This window comes from Dendrobates tinctorius, unplaced genomic scaffold (genome assembly GCF_039654945.1).
Source record: "Dendrobates tinctorius isolate UK_male_01 unplaced genomic scaffold, ASM3965494v1 ptg000196l, whole genome shotgun sequence".
Taxonomy (NCBI): Eukaryota; Metazoa; Chordata; class Amphibia; order Anura; family Dendrobatidae; genus Dendrobates; species Dendrobates tinctorius.
Window position 1 is genome coordinate 16,452,542 of NW_027361863.1, and position 16,595 is coordinate 16,469,136.

Sequence of the window (16,595 nt, forward strand, 5' to 3'; positions counted from 1 at the left end):
GTGGAGGGGTAGTGGCCCTGCATTAATTAAAATCGCCTGCGGCCAACAGGTGGAGTGCTCAGTCAGAAGGTTAATGAATACAGATTTTTCATACTTCTAAATGCAGTAATGCAATTCATTTTTCATGTTTGCATGTTATGGCGCCAGTGTGCTTCCTTTTTTGTTTGAATGTATACGAGTTGGTGACTCGGTTAAGCACCTGTTCACACTATGCTTATGCATGGATGTGACGGTCAGTTTTTGAAATCTTAACCTCATTTTAGCCGTTGAGAATCCCCCTTCTGGAGCTGGCAGCTCTCGTCGCTCCCAGTTTCTCGTTCTCCATCAGTAACGATCTCCTCCTTCCACATCTACAAGTATGTAGTCTTACCTTACTTCTGTCCCAGTCCGAATCAACGAGAGAAGGCTCTTCACAAAATGGATTTGGTCAGAGCCATGTTCCCACCTCTCAAGAATGCCTCTTTCAAACGTTCTGACTCCTCGCTTGTAATACCTGAGGACGCCGTCAGGGACTACCTGTTTTTAAGTCTACTATCGCTTGTGGATACGCTCGGCTATAGTGAGAGCTTAAATTGCATAAAGAAAAAAAACACACCACCCAAGAGGTAGTGGCCTCCTGGGCCAAACAGCAGCAGGCCTCTGCAATGCAGATCTGCTTCCTGGTCATCTTCACACTTTCACAAGTAGGGGAGAAAACAAGGGGAACTTCTACCTTGGATCTAATCCTTAGAAACAGGGAGGAAATGGTTGAGGAGGTAAAAGTGGCTGGGACCCTAGGAGGTAGCGACCATGCTATTTTAGAATTTTGGATTACTAGAGGTGGAAGACCTGTGAAGACTCAGACGTCAAGGTTAGATTTCAGAAAGGCAGATTTTAAGGGATTCAGAAAGAGAATTGGAGGGATCCAATGGCTGGATATCCTTAAAGACAAAAATGTCCAGGAAGGATGGGAAATCTTGAAAAATGAAATTCTCAAAGCACAATTGTTAACAATTCTGAAAAGAGGGAAGAATAGGAAGCATTTAAGGAAGCCAGGATGGATGAACACAGAACTTAAGCACATGCTAAAAAGGAAGAAAAAAAATGTTTATAAAATGGAAAGAGGGAGGCATGTCTAAAGAAGAATATAACGCTGTATGCAGAACCTGCAGGGCACAAATCAGATTAGCTAAAGCTGACAATGAATTGAGGCTTGCAAGAGATGTCAAAAGCAATAATAAAGGATTTTGGGGATATGTCAAAAGTAAAAGAAAAGTCAAAGATGCTATAGGATTTTTACAGGATGAAAAATGATGAAATGGTAAGACAGGATGTTGAGAAGGCCGAACTTTTAAATTCCTATTTTGCATCTGTTTTCTCTCAGAAAGGAAATGTAACATCAACTGTTCTTCACTGTCCTATTAAGGGAATAGAAGAATCTAGGATATCTATAAACAGAAAAATAGTGAGGAAACACTTAGCTAACCTAAATGAATTCAAGTCTCCAGGTCCAGATGAATTACACCCCAGAGTACTGAAGGAGATAGCAGAAGAAATTTTTGAACCCCTCTCCATAATCTTTGAAAATTCTTGGAGAACAGGAGAAGTCCCAGAAGACTGAAGAGCAAATGTTGTTCCTATCTTCAAAAAGGGGAAGAAGGTGGACCCAGGCAACTATAGGCCGGTGAGTCTGACTTCGATACCAGGAAAGATCTTTGAACAAATAATTAAACATGTATGTCAGTACCTGGATAAGAACGAAGTGATTAAACAGAGTCAGCATGGGTTTGTAACTAATAAGTCATGTCAGACTAACTTAATTTCCTTCTATGACGGAATCACTGATTGGGTGGATAAAGGAAATGCTGTAGATATAGTATATCTTGACTTCAGCAAAGCATTTGACAAAGTCTCTCATACAATCCTTATTGAAAAAGTGACTACGTATGGAATGGACAAGGCAACTGTTAGGTGGATTCATAACTGGCTTAGTGATCGGACCCAAAGAGTGGTCGTAAATGGCTGCACATCCAGTTGGAAGAATGTCTCAAGTGGGGTAACACAGGGCTCTGTCATGGGCCCTGTATTGTTCAACATCTTTATCAACGATTTAGATGAAGGAATTGAGGGTAAACTGATTAAATTTGCTGATGACACAAAGCTAGGAGGGATAGCTAATACTAGAGAAGAGACAGAGAGGATTCAAAAAGATATAAATAAACTGGAACAGTGGGCAGCAACTAACAGAATGGTTTTTAACAGGGAAAAATGCAAAGTACTACATCTGGGCAATAAAAATGAAAAAAGCATATACAGAATGGGAGGAATAGGGCTAAGCAACAGCACATGTGAAAGACTTATACTAATAGCTCACAGACTGAATATGATTCAACAGTGTGATGCAGCAGCAAAAAAGGCAAATGCAATTCTGGGATGCATTAACAGAAGCATACAGTCTAGATCACGTGAAGTCATTATTTCCCTCTACTCCTCTTTGGTCAGACCTCATCTGGAATATTGTGTCCAGTTTTGGGCACCACATTTTAAAAAAACACATCAACAAACCGGAGCAAGTTCAGAAAAGAGCGACCAGAATGGTGACCGGTCTGCAAACCCTGTCTTATGAGGAAAGGTTGCATGATTTGGGAATGTTTAGCTTGCAAAAGAGAAGACTGAGAGGAGACTTAATAGCTGTCTACAAATATCTAAAGGGCTGTCACATTGCAGAAGGATCAACTTTATTCTCATTTGCACAGGGAAAGACTAGAAGCAATGGGATGAAACTGAATGGGAGGAGACACAGATTAGATATTAGAAAAAACTTTTTGACAGAGTGATCAATGAGTGGAACATACCTATGCTTCAGCTGATGCCAGCCTTGGAAGAAAGATGTTGCCATCAGCGGTTGCCTGCCATCCGGCCTGATCCGAGCAAGTTATACTGTTCCCGCCTTTGGGACGTACATGGTTACCTTTGTCCCCCAATGAAGCGATAAAGAAGGATTTTTGGTACTCATAATAATAATAATAATAATAATAATAATAATAATAAATAAATTTTATTTTTATAGCGCCGACATATTCCGCAGCACTTTAAATTTCAGAGGGGATTTGTACAGACAATAGACATTACAGCATAACAATAATCACATACAGTAGATTATAACAAATACCAAGAGGAGTGAGGGCCCTGCTCGCAAGCTTACAGTCTATGAGGAAAGAGGTAGACACGAAAGGTGGGTGGTAACAGTTGCCCTGATTGTATGGACCAGCCATAATGTTAAGTGTGTAACAGTACAGACACAGAGGGCTAATGGAGGCATAAAGCATGTGGGAACATGATGCTGGGAACCTGGTTATGGTAAAACTTTTGGCTCTGCCACACAGGGATAGGTTAGGTTAATGTGTTGAGGCGATAGGCCAGTCTGAATAAATGCGTTTTCAGGACACGCTTAAAATTGTGGGGATTGGGGACTAATCGTATTGACCTGGGAAGTGCATTCCAAAGAATTGGCGCGGCACGTGTAAAGTCTTGGAGACGGGAGCGGGAGGTTCTGACTATTGAGGATACTAACCTCAGGTCATCAGCAGAACGGAGGGCGCGGGTAGGGTGGTATACTGAAACAAGGGAGGAGATGTAGGGTGGTGCTGAGCCATGGAGGGCTTTGTGGGTGAGGGTAATAAGTTTATACTGAATTCTGGAGTGGATGGGTAGTCAGTGTAATGACTGGCACAAGGTAGAGGCATCGGTGTAACGATTGGTGAGGAATATGATCCTGGCTGCAGCATTCAAGACAGATTGGAGAGGGGAGAGTTTGGTAAGAGGGAGACCGATTAGAAGAGAGTTACAATAGTCGAGACGGTATCACTGATTGGGTGGATCAAGGAAATGCTGTAGATATAGTATATCTTGACTTCAGCAAAGCATTTGACAAAGTCTCTCATACAATCCTTATTGAAAAAATGACTAAGTATGGAATGGACAAGGCAACTGTTAGGTGGATTCATAACTGGCTTAGTGATCGGACCCAAAGAGTGGTCGTAAATGGCTGCACATCCAGTTGGAAGAATGTCTCAAGTGGGGTACCACAGGGCTCTGTCCTGGGCCCTGTATTGTTCAACATCTTTATCAATGATTTAGATGAAGGAATTGAGGGTAAACTGATTAAATTTGCTGATGACACAAAGCTAGGAGGGATAGCTAATACTAGAGAAGAGAGAGAGAGGATTCAAAAAGATTTAAATAAACTGGAGAAGTGGGCAGCAACTAACAGAATGGTTTTTAACAGGGAGAAATGCAAAGTACTACATCTGGGCAATAAAAATGAAAAAAGCATATATAGAATGGGAGGAATAGGGCTAAGTGACAGCACATGTGAAAAAGACTTGGGTATACTAATAGATCACAGACTGAATATGAGTCAACAGTGTGATGCAGCAGCAAAAAAGGCAAATGCAATTCTAGGATGTATTAACAGAAGCATACAGTCTAGATCACGTGAAGTCATTATTTCCCTCTACTCCTCTTTGGTCAGACCTCATCTGGAATATTGTGTCCAGTTTTGGGCACCACATTTTAAAAAAGACATCAACAAACTGGAGCAAGTTCAGAAAAGAGCGACCAGAATGGTGACCGGTCTGCAAACCCTGTCTTATGAGGAAAGGTTGCAGGATTTGGGAATGTTTAGTTTGCAAAAGAGAAGACTGAGAGGAGACTTAATAGCTGTCTACAAATATCTAAAGGGCTGTCACATTGTAGAAGGATCAACTTTATTCTCATTTGCACAAGGAAAGACTAGAAGCAATGGGATGAAACTGAATGGGAAGAGACACAGATTAGATATTAGAAAAAACTTTTTGACAGTTAGAGTGATCAATGAGTGGAACAGGCTGCCACGAGAAGTGGTGAGTTCTCCTTCAATGGAAGTCTTCAAACAGAGGCTGGACAGACATCTGACTGTGATGATTTAGCGAATCCTGCTTTGAGCAGGGGGTTGGACCAGATGGCCCAGGAGGTCCCTTCCAACTCTACGATTCTATGAAGTTCTATGAAGTTCTAATGAATAAGAGAAACAGCAAGAGTTTTTGCAGAGTCAAAAGTAAGAAAAGGTCGAATTCTAGAAATGTTTTTGAGGTGCAGATGACAAGAGCGAGCCAGTGATCGAATGTGGGGGGCAAAGGAAAGCTCGGAATCAAGTATGACCCCAAGACAGCGGGCATGTTGCTGGGGAGTAATAGTGGAACCACACACGGAAATGGCAATGTCGGGTGTAGGTACATTAGTAGCGGGAGGAAACACAAGGAGTTCAGTCTTTGACAGGTTCAGTTTCAGATATAGTGAGGACATGATATTAGACACAGCGTTTAGACAATCGCCAGTGTTTTCTAGAAAGGCTGGCGTGATGTCAGGAGAAGAAGCGTATAATTGGGTGTCATCAGCATAGAGATGGTACTGGAAACCAAATCTACTGATTGTTTGACCATTAGGGGCAGTGTACAAGGAGAATAGGAGGGGGCCTAGAACCGATCCTTGAGGAACCCCAACAGTAAGGGGAAGGTGAGAGGAGGAGGAACCGGCAAAAGAAACAGTAAAGGAGCGGTCGGAGAGATAGGAGGAGAACCAGGAGAGAACGGTGTCCTTGAGGCCAATGGAATGGAGCATAGTGAGGAGGAGCTGATGATCCACAGTGTCGAATGCTGCAGAGAGATCCAAGAGAATTAGCATGGAGTAATGACCATTTGATTTAGCTGTTAGCAGATCATTAGAGACTTTAGTGAGGGCAGTTTCAGTGGAGTGTAAAGAGCGGAAACCGGATTGGAGAGGGTCGAGAACAGAGTTTTCTGAGAGATAGCGGATAAGACGGGAGTGGACCAGGCGTTCCAGGAGTTTAGAGATGAAGGGAAGATTAGAGACAGGTCTATAGTTAGCGGCACAGTTTTGGTCGAGGGATGGTTTTTTAAGTAGTGGATGTATGATGGCATGCTTAAATGAGGAGGGAAAAATACCAGAAGAGAGAGAGAGGTTAAATATTTTAGTTAGGTGAGGGGTGACAGCAGGGGAAAGGGACTGGAGGAGATGTGACGGAAATGGGTCACTGGTGCAAGTAGTTGGGCGAGAAGATGCAAGGAGCCTGCTTACTTCTTCTTCTGTGACTGGTTCAAAATCAGAGAGTGAGTTAGATGCAGTGGGGGAGGGAGGACAGTGCATGGTATGAGGGGATTTGGAGATAATTTCCTGTCGGATCTGGTCAATTTTTTCTTTGAAGTAATTGGCCAGATCGTCAGCTCGGAGCTCCGTGGTTGGGGCCTGTACTCTTGGATTGAGTAGAGAATGAAAAGTGTCAAAGAGACGTTTCGGGTTATTGGACAGTGAGATGATGAGGGTGTTGAAATAGGTTTGTTTGGAGAGGTGAAGGGCAGTGTTGTATGTTCTAAGCATAAACTTAAAATGGATGAAATCTTCGTGTAGAAATCTTTCTTGGAGCCCTCATTGGGGGACACTGCACTCTCCTCAATTTGTGCTTTTGTTGGGCCTAAGTGCCTTTGTTGTGTGGGTGGCGTGTCCGGTTTGGAGCAGAGAGGCCACAAGTAGCGTCAACTCGTGCTTCCACGGTCTATAAAAGCGGCTCACCTACAGATACGAAGCAGCATAAGAAGAAAGATAAATCAGGTCGGCGATGTGGCGCACAGGTACAGCACCGTGCACAATTTGTCTTTGTTAAAAAAAACCCAAAAAAGTGCAAACAGCCCCAGGCCATTACAGGAGCAACATACCCTGACAGGGGACCTGAGAATCTTTGCATCCAGCAGCCCCGGGAGACACCCAGTCACTGAATTGCAAGTATCTGCTGCACCCGACATAGGCCAAAGCTCTGCTTTAAAGCAAGCTATACACACAGATATCTCCTCAGCAATGACTGCATTACAGAAGGACAGTGTACACACAAGACAGCCACACTTTGAGGAGAAGCAGGAGGCGTTCACTAGTGCACACAATTTGGTGTATGCACATAATGAGGCAGACGAGATTACAGCTTTGAAATGGAAACTGACGGATCTGGAGTACCACTCCAGACGTAGATCGTCGGGTTCAGAAGGATACCAGAAAGCATTACTGCAAACGCATTGAGGAAGTTCTTAACAGACTTTTTCACTACATTAATTCCTGAATGAGACCAGTGGGACCAACTGATAGGGCGCATAGGATCCCCAAACTTAAGTGTTCCCCCAAACTCTGCACCCAGGGATGCAATTGCCCAGCTGTAGTTTCACCATTTCAAGGAGGGCATGACCAAAGCAGCAGCGGGCAAAACCTAGAACTCCATGACAGGTTCAAGAACACCCTGGTGTTTACTGATCTGTCCGCTGTTGCCCAGAACAGGAGGCCGGAGGAGTTCTCAACAGCGACAAAAATGCTATGAGACAAGACAACGGGATTCCGTACAAGTGGGGCTACCAGTGAAGCTCATCACCCAGAATAGAGCCACACATGTCCTGACATCTCCCCGGGAGGCTATGACTCTGCTACAGAGATGGTCACTGGCATCGGTGGACCAGGAAAAAAAAAAAAAAAAAAGCTGGAGCAAGGAGTGGACCTGAACAGGATGCAAGTTTTACCTCCATCTTTGTTCCCTCATTTTGAATGTTCTGCCTAATTTTTTCTTTTTTATGAGCAGAAAATCTACTTTTTTTTTTTAATAGTTTGGAAGCACGAGAAAACTAACTTTGTTTTGTAAGCCTTCCCCATTATATACTGGATAGCGGTGTGTGTCCAGTAGGGTCACTTAGATCCAGACTTTATTCTTTGAACTGTTATAGTTGTATACAACATTGAGATCAGAACTTTGTTGTTCCCCCTTTTTTTGCCCTGTTGAGGGCAGAGCAGAATACTGCAGTGCGCAGGCGTCGGACCTCTCTGACCTCTCCCAGCGCCTGCACACTGCAGTACTCTGCTCTGCCCTCAACAGGGCAGATAAAGTACACCTGCGCAGGAGCCGTGGCAGAAGAAGGACGTCATCGCTTGAAGATGGGAGGAGCCGAAACCGGACGGTGACACCCATCGGACAGGACCCCTGGGTGAGTATAATTAACTTGTTTTTCTTCTCTTTCAGGTTACATTGGGGGCCGCATCTTATAGGGCAAAAATGAGGTGACAGATTCCCTTTAAAGCAGACACTGTTCAGGAAACTCAAATAGTGATGACAGATTAGAGAATAGGAACATCTCCACAAATGGGAGAAAGATTTACATTACACGATCACCCCAGGTCAATGGCAGATGTCCTCCTCAATGAGAATGTGTTCCCAAGTGTACAAATCATTTGGAAAATGCAAAAAAACAACCCATTATACAGGTGGTATTTCACGCCATATAGACAGTCGCAGATCTCCCGGCGTGTGCTGCAGATGCGGAGACGCCAATGCAGATATGACGCATATCTGGTGAAATTGTGATAACGTAAAGCAACTATGGGATGCAATCACACAACCAATATCCCAGATTAGCAACATCCCACTGACGATCACTAAGGAGCAGGTACTTTTTACCAATGACCTGGACTTAATGCGGCACAGATTTCAGACAGTGATTGTGCATATCCTCAGCGCTACTAAAATTAAAATAGCAAGTAATTGGAAAAATCCCAAATGGCCGTCATTAACTGAAATTAACAAATAATCTGATGTCTCCATTCCCTCCTCCCCACCCATTTGTTGTGAAAAATTTTCTAGGAAACAGATTGCGATGCCATAATTTACACTGATTATCAATATGATGCAAAATTACAACAACATATTTCCATAAAAATGATGCTTTAAAAGTGCCCGTGATGGGTTTGTATAGAGTTTTGCTGTAGTGGTTTCTCCTGCTGCTTTTTCAATGACGATCCAATTCCTTTTTTGCGTCCTAGCGGCAGCAGCATACACCCCATGGTTACCTGTGTCCCCTAATGAAAGCTCCAAAATAGGGATTTGTGTACTCACCGTAAAATCTTTTTCTCCGAGCCAATCATTGGGGGACACAGACAGTGGGTGTTATGCTGCTAGCCACTAGGACACCAAGTAAACGAGAAAAAAAAGTTAGCTCCTCCCCTGCAGTATACACCTTCTCGCTGGCTGAGATTTCTCCAGTTAGGTGAAAAAAGCAATAGGAGCATAAATAGACAACAATAACCATAACTAAGTCAAAGCCTAAGAATGCTACAGTGAGCCAATAGGCTAAACAGGGTGGGTGCTGTGTCCCCCCAATGATTGGCTCGGAGAAAAGGATTTTACGGCGAGTACACAAAAATCCCAATTTCGTCTACGCCTCATTGGGGACACAGTGGGACGTCCTAAAGCAGTCCCTGGGTGGAGAGCATGCATCTGCTAATACCCCATGTACCACTGAGTCAACATTGATGTACTGCCGATTGCAGGCTGTGTCTGCCGTGAGCTGCATCTGCAGAGGCCCGAGAATGAAGTAGGCAATGTTTGCAAAGGTATGCAGGCTGGAACAAGTCACAGCCTTGCGGACAGGCCTGAGAATGAATTTGGTAATTTCTTGTAAAAGTATGCAGACTGGACCAAGTCGCAGCCTTGCAGACCTGTTCTGCTGAGGCCTGGTGCCGAATGGCCGAAGAGGCGCCCACTGACCGGGTAGAGTGCGCCTTAATCCCCCCGATGGGACTGGCGCGTTCCCGACGCAGTAGGATTCCTGAATCGCTAAGCGAATCCACCTGGCTAGCGTTGCTTTTGACGCAGCTAGACCCTTCATATGCCCCTCTGGAAGCCTGAACAGGGCATCTGACTTGTGGAAGGGAGCAGTCCACGAGATGTACTGTCTCAGCGCCCTAACCACATCCAGGGTGTGGAGGGCCTTCTCAATGCGATGGACTGGCGCCGGACAAAAGGAAGGCAAAAACAATTTCCTCGTTAAGATGGAATGAGGAGACGACCTTGGGCAGGAAGGACGGGGACGTCCTGAGAATTACCTTTTCCTGATGAAAATTCAGGAACGGAGAACGGCAGGACAGGGCTGCCAATTCAGAAACTCGTCTGATTGACGTAATTGCCACTAGAAAGACCACCTTCCAAGAGAGGACAGACAGTGACAAGTCCCGCAGTGGTTCGAAAGGAGCCTCCTGTAAGGCCCCGAGAACCAAGTTAAGGTCCCATGATTCCAATGGCCTTCTATAAGGAGGCATCACATGGGAAACTCCCTGAATGAATGTCTTGACCTGAAGTTTGGTGGCAATTTTACGTTGGAAAAGCACTGCTGAAATTTGGCCCTTGAACGAGCTAAGCGCGAGGCCTGAATTTAATCCAGATTGAAGGAATTCCAATATGGCCGGAATGGAAAACCACCAAAGGTGATCGACCATGATCCTTGCACCACGAAAAAAAGGTTTTCCAGGTGCGGTGATAGATGCACATGGACACAGGCTTCCTAGCACTAATCACGGTGGAAGTCACGTCATAAGAGAACCCAGCCTGTGCTAAAATCAAGGATTCAACGGCCACGCCGTCAAAGACAGGGCCCCGGAGTTCTGGTGGTAAATCGGGCCCTGCGAGTGTAGATCCATGCAATCTGGAAGTCGCCAGGGGATGTCGGCGACTAGTTGTATTAGTTCTGCATTCTATGCTCAGCCAATCTGGCGTGACTAGGATCACTGATACTCCCTCCGCTCTGATCTACTTGATGACCCTCGGAAGCAAGGGAAGAGGAGGGAAGATGTACGGGAGCTGGAACCGGTGACATGGCAAAACTAGGGCGTCTGATCTGATGGCGCATGGATCGGGCAATGAATTGAGGAACCTTGTTGTTTAGTCTTGAGGCCATGAGATCCACATCCGGAGTCCCCCAACGACGACAAATCTGCTGAAAGACTTCCGGATGAAGAGACCACTTCCGAGGCAATGCCTTGGCGACTGAGAAAATCTGCCGCCCAATTTTCTACGTTCGGCCCAATGGAGGATGTGACTCACTTCGTGCATGGCCAACCTGCTCCAGGTACCTCCCTGGCGGTTGATATACGCTACAGCCGTGGCGTTGTCGGATTGGATCATGATGGGGTGACCTGCGAGGAGATGGTGGAAACTCCGTAGAGCTAATCTGATCATTCGTATCTTCAAAATGTTGATGGGAGACGCGACTCTAGGGTTGACCAATGACCCTGTGCCTTGTGGCGACGAAAGACCGCACCCCAGCCGAGGAGACTTGCGTCGGTGGTTACTACCAACCATCTTACTGGGAGAAAAGACCTCACTTGATTCAGGGAGGACCTCAGTGTCCTCCACCTGAGGGCTTGCCTGACCCGCAGGGACAGAGGGATCCGACAGTCCAGGGAGAACGGGTTCTTGTCCCAAGCTAACAGCAACGCGCGTTGTAAGGGAACAGAGGTGGAACTGTGCAAATGGAACTGCTTCCATCGCTGCCACCATCTTTCCGAGAACTCTCATGCTGAAACAAATTGAGTGAGAAACTGGTCGGGAAAGAGTCCGCGCTGCCTGTTGTAAGGCTTGGGTCTCTCCTGGAGGGAGAATGACCAACCCGCAGAAAGTGTCCAAGATCATTTTTAAAAGGGAAATCTGCTGAGCCGGTTTTGGGAAAGACTTTTCGAAGTTTATCTTCCACCCAAAGAGAGAAAGTGTATTTACTGTTATCCATGGATTCCTCGCAGGCTGGAAGGGACAGACCCTTGATGAGCAGGTCATCCAGATTCGGGGAGTGGTGGTGTTACCGTGACTGGAGAATGGCCATGAAAGCTGCCATAACCTTGGTAAAGACCCGGAGGTTGGTGGCGAGTCAGAAGGGCAAGGCAACGAACTGGAAGTGTTCCTCGTGAATGGCAAAATGCAGGAACTGCTGGTGGGACAGGCAGATCAGAATGTGAAGGTAAGCGTCCTTGATGTCGATGGATGTTAGGAACTGTCCTTTTTCCATGGAAGCGACAACTGATCAGAGAGATTCCATTCGGAATCACTGTACCTTGACAAACTGATTTAACAGTTTGAGATCCAGAATGGGTCGCATCGTCCCATCCTTTTTGGAACCACAAAAAGGTTTGAATAAAATCCCCTGAGCCTTTCGTGATGAGGGACCGGAACGATGACTCCGTCCCTTAGAGCCTAAACAGCCCGAAGGAAGGCTCTTATCTTTCTTGGGGGGAGAGGAAAGGAAAAATCGAGTTGGAGGGGGAGAAGAAAATTCTCACTCGTATCCGGAGGACACCAGCTCCCTGACCCACTTGTCATTGGGCAGATCTAGGAGATCTGGCTCCCCTAGATCCAGAAACCCTTGGCCTGGGTTTCCAAGAGCTGTTAGATCTGTATGAGACCTGGGAGACTGTCTCCGCGCGGGGACCAACCTGATCCGGAAGAGAAGGTAGAGGAGGACCAACCAGAATTGTTGCGAGAAGATCGAAAACGCGTTGGCTGTTAGTTGCGAAATGGCCGAACAGCCCCTTTTGTTGAGGAAGGAATTTACTTTTTCCCCCCGGTAGTATCAGAAAAGAGCTGGTCCAGTTTGTCTCCAAAAAGTCGACCCGTTTGAAAGGGGAGAGAAGTCAACGATCTTTTAGGTGTGGCATCCGCCCGCCAGCCGCGGAGCCATAGGGCTCTTCTAATGGAGATTGCATTAGCGGCAGTTTGAGCCGCGCAATTGGCGGCATCAAAAGTAGTGTCTACTGCAAAGTCCGCTGCGTGAATTATCTGCCTGGCGCCAGTGGTTGCCTCCGGAAGAAGACTGGTGCCCTGGAAGGAAGTAATCAAGACTTCTGCCCAAACAGCCATTGCCTTAGTGACCAAAATTGCCGCGAAAGATGGAAAAAACGCTGCTCCTGAAGCTTCAAAAAACTGAACGGGAAAGGTAGTCAATTTGACGATCGGAGGGGTTTCTGACTGAGGAACCCTCAAACAGATAGGAGCGTTTTAGAAGCAAGACGCGATACAGGAGGGTCCACTGGAGGGGACTGTAACCAATCCTACATTAGGTCTGAATGAAAAGGGTATTTAGCCTGAGTAGACACTTGCCCTGTGAACCGCTAATGTGGCCGATCCCTATATTTCTGGACGGCTGGTAAATAACCTGCGCACACACTTGGTTTTCTTAAGTGAGATAGGATGTGCTGGAGCAGGAATATTTTCCTCATCCAACCTCAGAATCCTGTTGACTGATTCTATAAGAGAATCAAGCGACTCTTGATCAGTTGGGGGATTCTGAGGGGCTGACGTGTCAGATTCGAATTCAGAGTCGTGCTTGCGGTGAACCTCAGGAGAGGGCGAGCGAGAGACCAAAGCTGCCGATGATGAGGCGCGAACGTGACAAGGGGACGCATCATGGGTCCGCTTTCTAGAGACCTGACCATACCTTGGACGAGTATGGCCCCTGCTGGTGGACGGTTCCCGGCTGACGCCAGAGCCCTCCTCGGGATGCAATGACGCTTTCTGGCTTAAAGAGTCCTCCTGGAGGGAAAATATAGCCTGGGTCAGAGACTCCACCGACCGTGACCGGGACACAGCCCACTCAGGGGTACTAAACGCAGGAGGCCCGTCAGCAGCGGCGGCGAGGGGCGTTGGGACGCAGTCCGTGCATAACGGATTAGTCTGTGCACTTTGGTAAGGCAGACTTGCAAGTGGTACACACGGTAAAAAATGTAGTGTGCTTCTTTGCAGCCCGTTTAGCCTCCTTAGATTGAGGCATAGCGCTCCTGAAAGGGTTAATGGCAGAGAGTCTGCAGCTGCAGGGAATGTGCCAGGAAGGGGTTAAGCTTTAATCTGAGGGCAGATGCAGCTTACCCACGGTCCTGTGTTGTGTCCCCCAGGAGGAAAAATGGTGACCCTGTGGTGTCACCCAGTGTCCGGCTGTCCAGAGCAGGCATAGCTCTCCTAAAAGGATTAATGGCAGATGAAGACATGGTCCCCGAGATTAGAATTGCGCGTCTTGTAAGTAATGAGAGGCTCCAAGAGGGTGGGCGGTGCTATTCAAATTGCAGCCTAGTAGGCCGGAAAAGCCGGGGACTAAATTTTTGGCCTACCCGCGGTAGGCGCCGGGGACGGGCGGTCGCTAGTGGGCTGCGCCAAATTGCGGCCTAGCAGGCCGGAAAAGCCGGGGACTAAATTTTTGGCCTACCCGAGAGTGGGGGGCCCGCGACGGGGCGCCAGTGCACCGCCGCTGACGTTAATCAGCACTTCTCCCGGGGGGCAGGACCCGACCCCATACCTCCACTCCTGTGCTCAGTCGTCGCTGTCCGGGGTCTTCCAGCAGTGTCTCATCCTCTGGGCAATGTAGCAGAGCTGGAGGTGGTCTTAAAGGGGTATTGCTCAATCGATCCACCCTGTGGTAGGGGGATGGAGAGCTCTGGGGCTGATTCAGGGCATTCAAAAAGCGCTGCTCAAGTCCTTCTCCATGCACTCCTGTGCTACGTCCTGTTGCGCTTGCCCTCGTATCCGCAAAGTACCGACCGTAAGGGAACCATCGTCAGAGGAATCAGCCCCATTCGTCGCAGGAAAGTGTACGGGGAGGTATACTCCACATGCTTGCCTGTTGTTGGTTCGGGGGAGAGTGGGCCGTAGAAAGGAACCGTCGCCCCCTTCACTCAGTTAATTAAAAAATAAAAATTTACAGAAAATTAAAAAAATTAAAAAAAAAAAACGGTGGGGTCTGAAACCAGACCCCAGTGCCTCCTACAGACACGAAGCAAAGAACTGGAGCAATTACAGCCAGCGAGAGGGTGTATACTGCAGGGGAGGAGCCAACTTTTTTTCTGGTTTACCTAGTGTCCAGCAGCATAACACCCACTGTCTGTGCCCCCCAATGAGGCGTAAGAGAAAAAGATTTGGGAGTAGAGAAAAAAAAAAAAAAAAAAATATATATTGACGACTATCTTAATTCAGCCAAATGACTGAGCGACCATACCACATCTTATGCAGTACTTGATTGACAATCTTAAAATGTACCCATTATTGGCAAAAGGTTTCCATTTCATTTTTTGGATTGAATTTTAACTTCCAAAGATAGAATATCATCAAGGGTGTGCCCCCGTAGGAGAGATCACTGATTCACGTAGGAATTGTATAGTCAGGAGGAAAAATCCATATTTTCGAAGATTAAAGAAAAAAAGGACATTATCAAGATTGGACTTTGAATAATGCCAGGAATAAAATTAGGGACTACGGGCGCATGACGCTGCATGCGTCCCCTATCTTTATCACTGGGGACGCAGGCCGTGCGCAGTATGCGTTTGGCGGCGCATGCGTCCTTTTGACGGTGCGCCGACCAGCGCCAAACGCAACCTGTTGCAATTTGGTTGCGCTCGGTGCACCGTCATGCGCCCGTAGGCGGAGCTACCGGAGGAGGCGCAGCAGGGGGCAGGGGCTTAGCGGCGGCCGTGCGCAGACCGTCGCTGCACCCTGAAACGCTAATGTGAAATCACCCTTAACTCTGTGCCGTTGAGAGTGTTAACTGTCCGGTCTGAGGGGTTAATGGAAGAGAGGGCTGAACACAGAAACGTATCGGCTTGTAATGTTAAATTGCTCCTCTCCCATGGGGCTCAGCAACAGGCCTGGTTTAGTTTTGCATTACTTACGGTGTGACGGCGTGTTCAAGCTTATTTTCTCATGGGTTTTTTGTATATACATTGTTTTGTGTTCTAAATTGTTTTAAAGAACTTGTCCACTACTTGGGCAACTTCTCATCCCCCAATCAAAGCATATACTCTCCTTCCCGTGGCGGTGCCATTCCTGCGGTGTCGGGACTCACTCTCCCCGAGGCTCTTCTGCAGTGTCGTGACATGTGATGTCGCCACTTAAATCAGCGCTGGAGCCACTGTTCCAGTCTTCGAACAAATATCGAACATAAAAAGGAAGTCTGGGATCAGGTGCAGCCAATTTCAGACTGCCTCTTAATGTTCGATTTGTCCAAAGGCAGAGACCGTGACGCCACCACTGATTGGGCACCGGCATCACAGCACCCATGAGAGCCCCACAGGAGTGACTGCCGACACCGCAGCAACGGCACAGTATAGGCTTTATTATTTTTTTGGGGGGCCAAACATTTTAATCAAGAAGGGGGTTGTCTTAGGCTAGTTTCACTGACCTGCGTCAGTCTGCGCACAGCCGCTGCTAAGCTCCGCCCCTGGCCACGCCTCCTCCCGGCCGCATGACGCTGCATGCGACCTGTGTACCCTATCTTTAGCATTGGGTATGCAGGCCGCGCGCAGGTATGCGTTTGCCGGCGCATGCGTCCTTTTGACGGTGCGCCGACCTGCGCCAAACGCAGTGTCGCATTTTGGTGCGCTCGGCGCATCGTCAAAAGAATGCATGCGCCAGCAAACGCATACCTGCGCGCGGCCTGCGTAACCAATGCTAAGGATAGGGTACGCAGGTCGCATGCAGTATCATGCCCCCATAGGCGGAGCGGGCTAGTGTGAAAATAGCCTTAGTAGTAGTCGGTATAGCACCTCTCTATCCACATTCGTGCAGCAATATGCCAATCCTTTGACATCAATGCTAAAAACATGCCCCACTGTCTCACCTTCATCAAAATAGAATGGTCTCTAATAAAATAAGCATCTTGAGCAACTTTCATCTGAAGATCTGCTCTGTGCTAGAAGCATAAAGTTTTGTACTCTCAAACTGA

The 16,595-nt window shown here is 47.0% G+C and overlaps 1 protein-coding gene across 2 annotated transcripts in view; it reads right to left on the reverse strand.

Annotated features, from left to right (window-relative positions):
• NCAPD2 (non-SMC condensin I complex subunit D2) overlaps nt 1–16,595 on the reverse strand; it is a 66,634-nt gene that overhangs the window by 9,261 nt on the left and 40,778 nt on the right. The gene's annotated exons all lie outside the window — the stretch shown is intronic.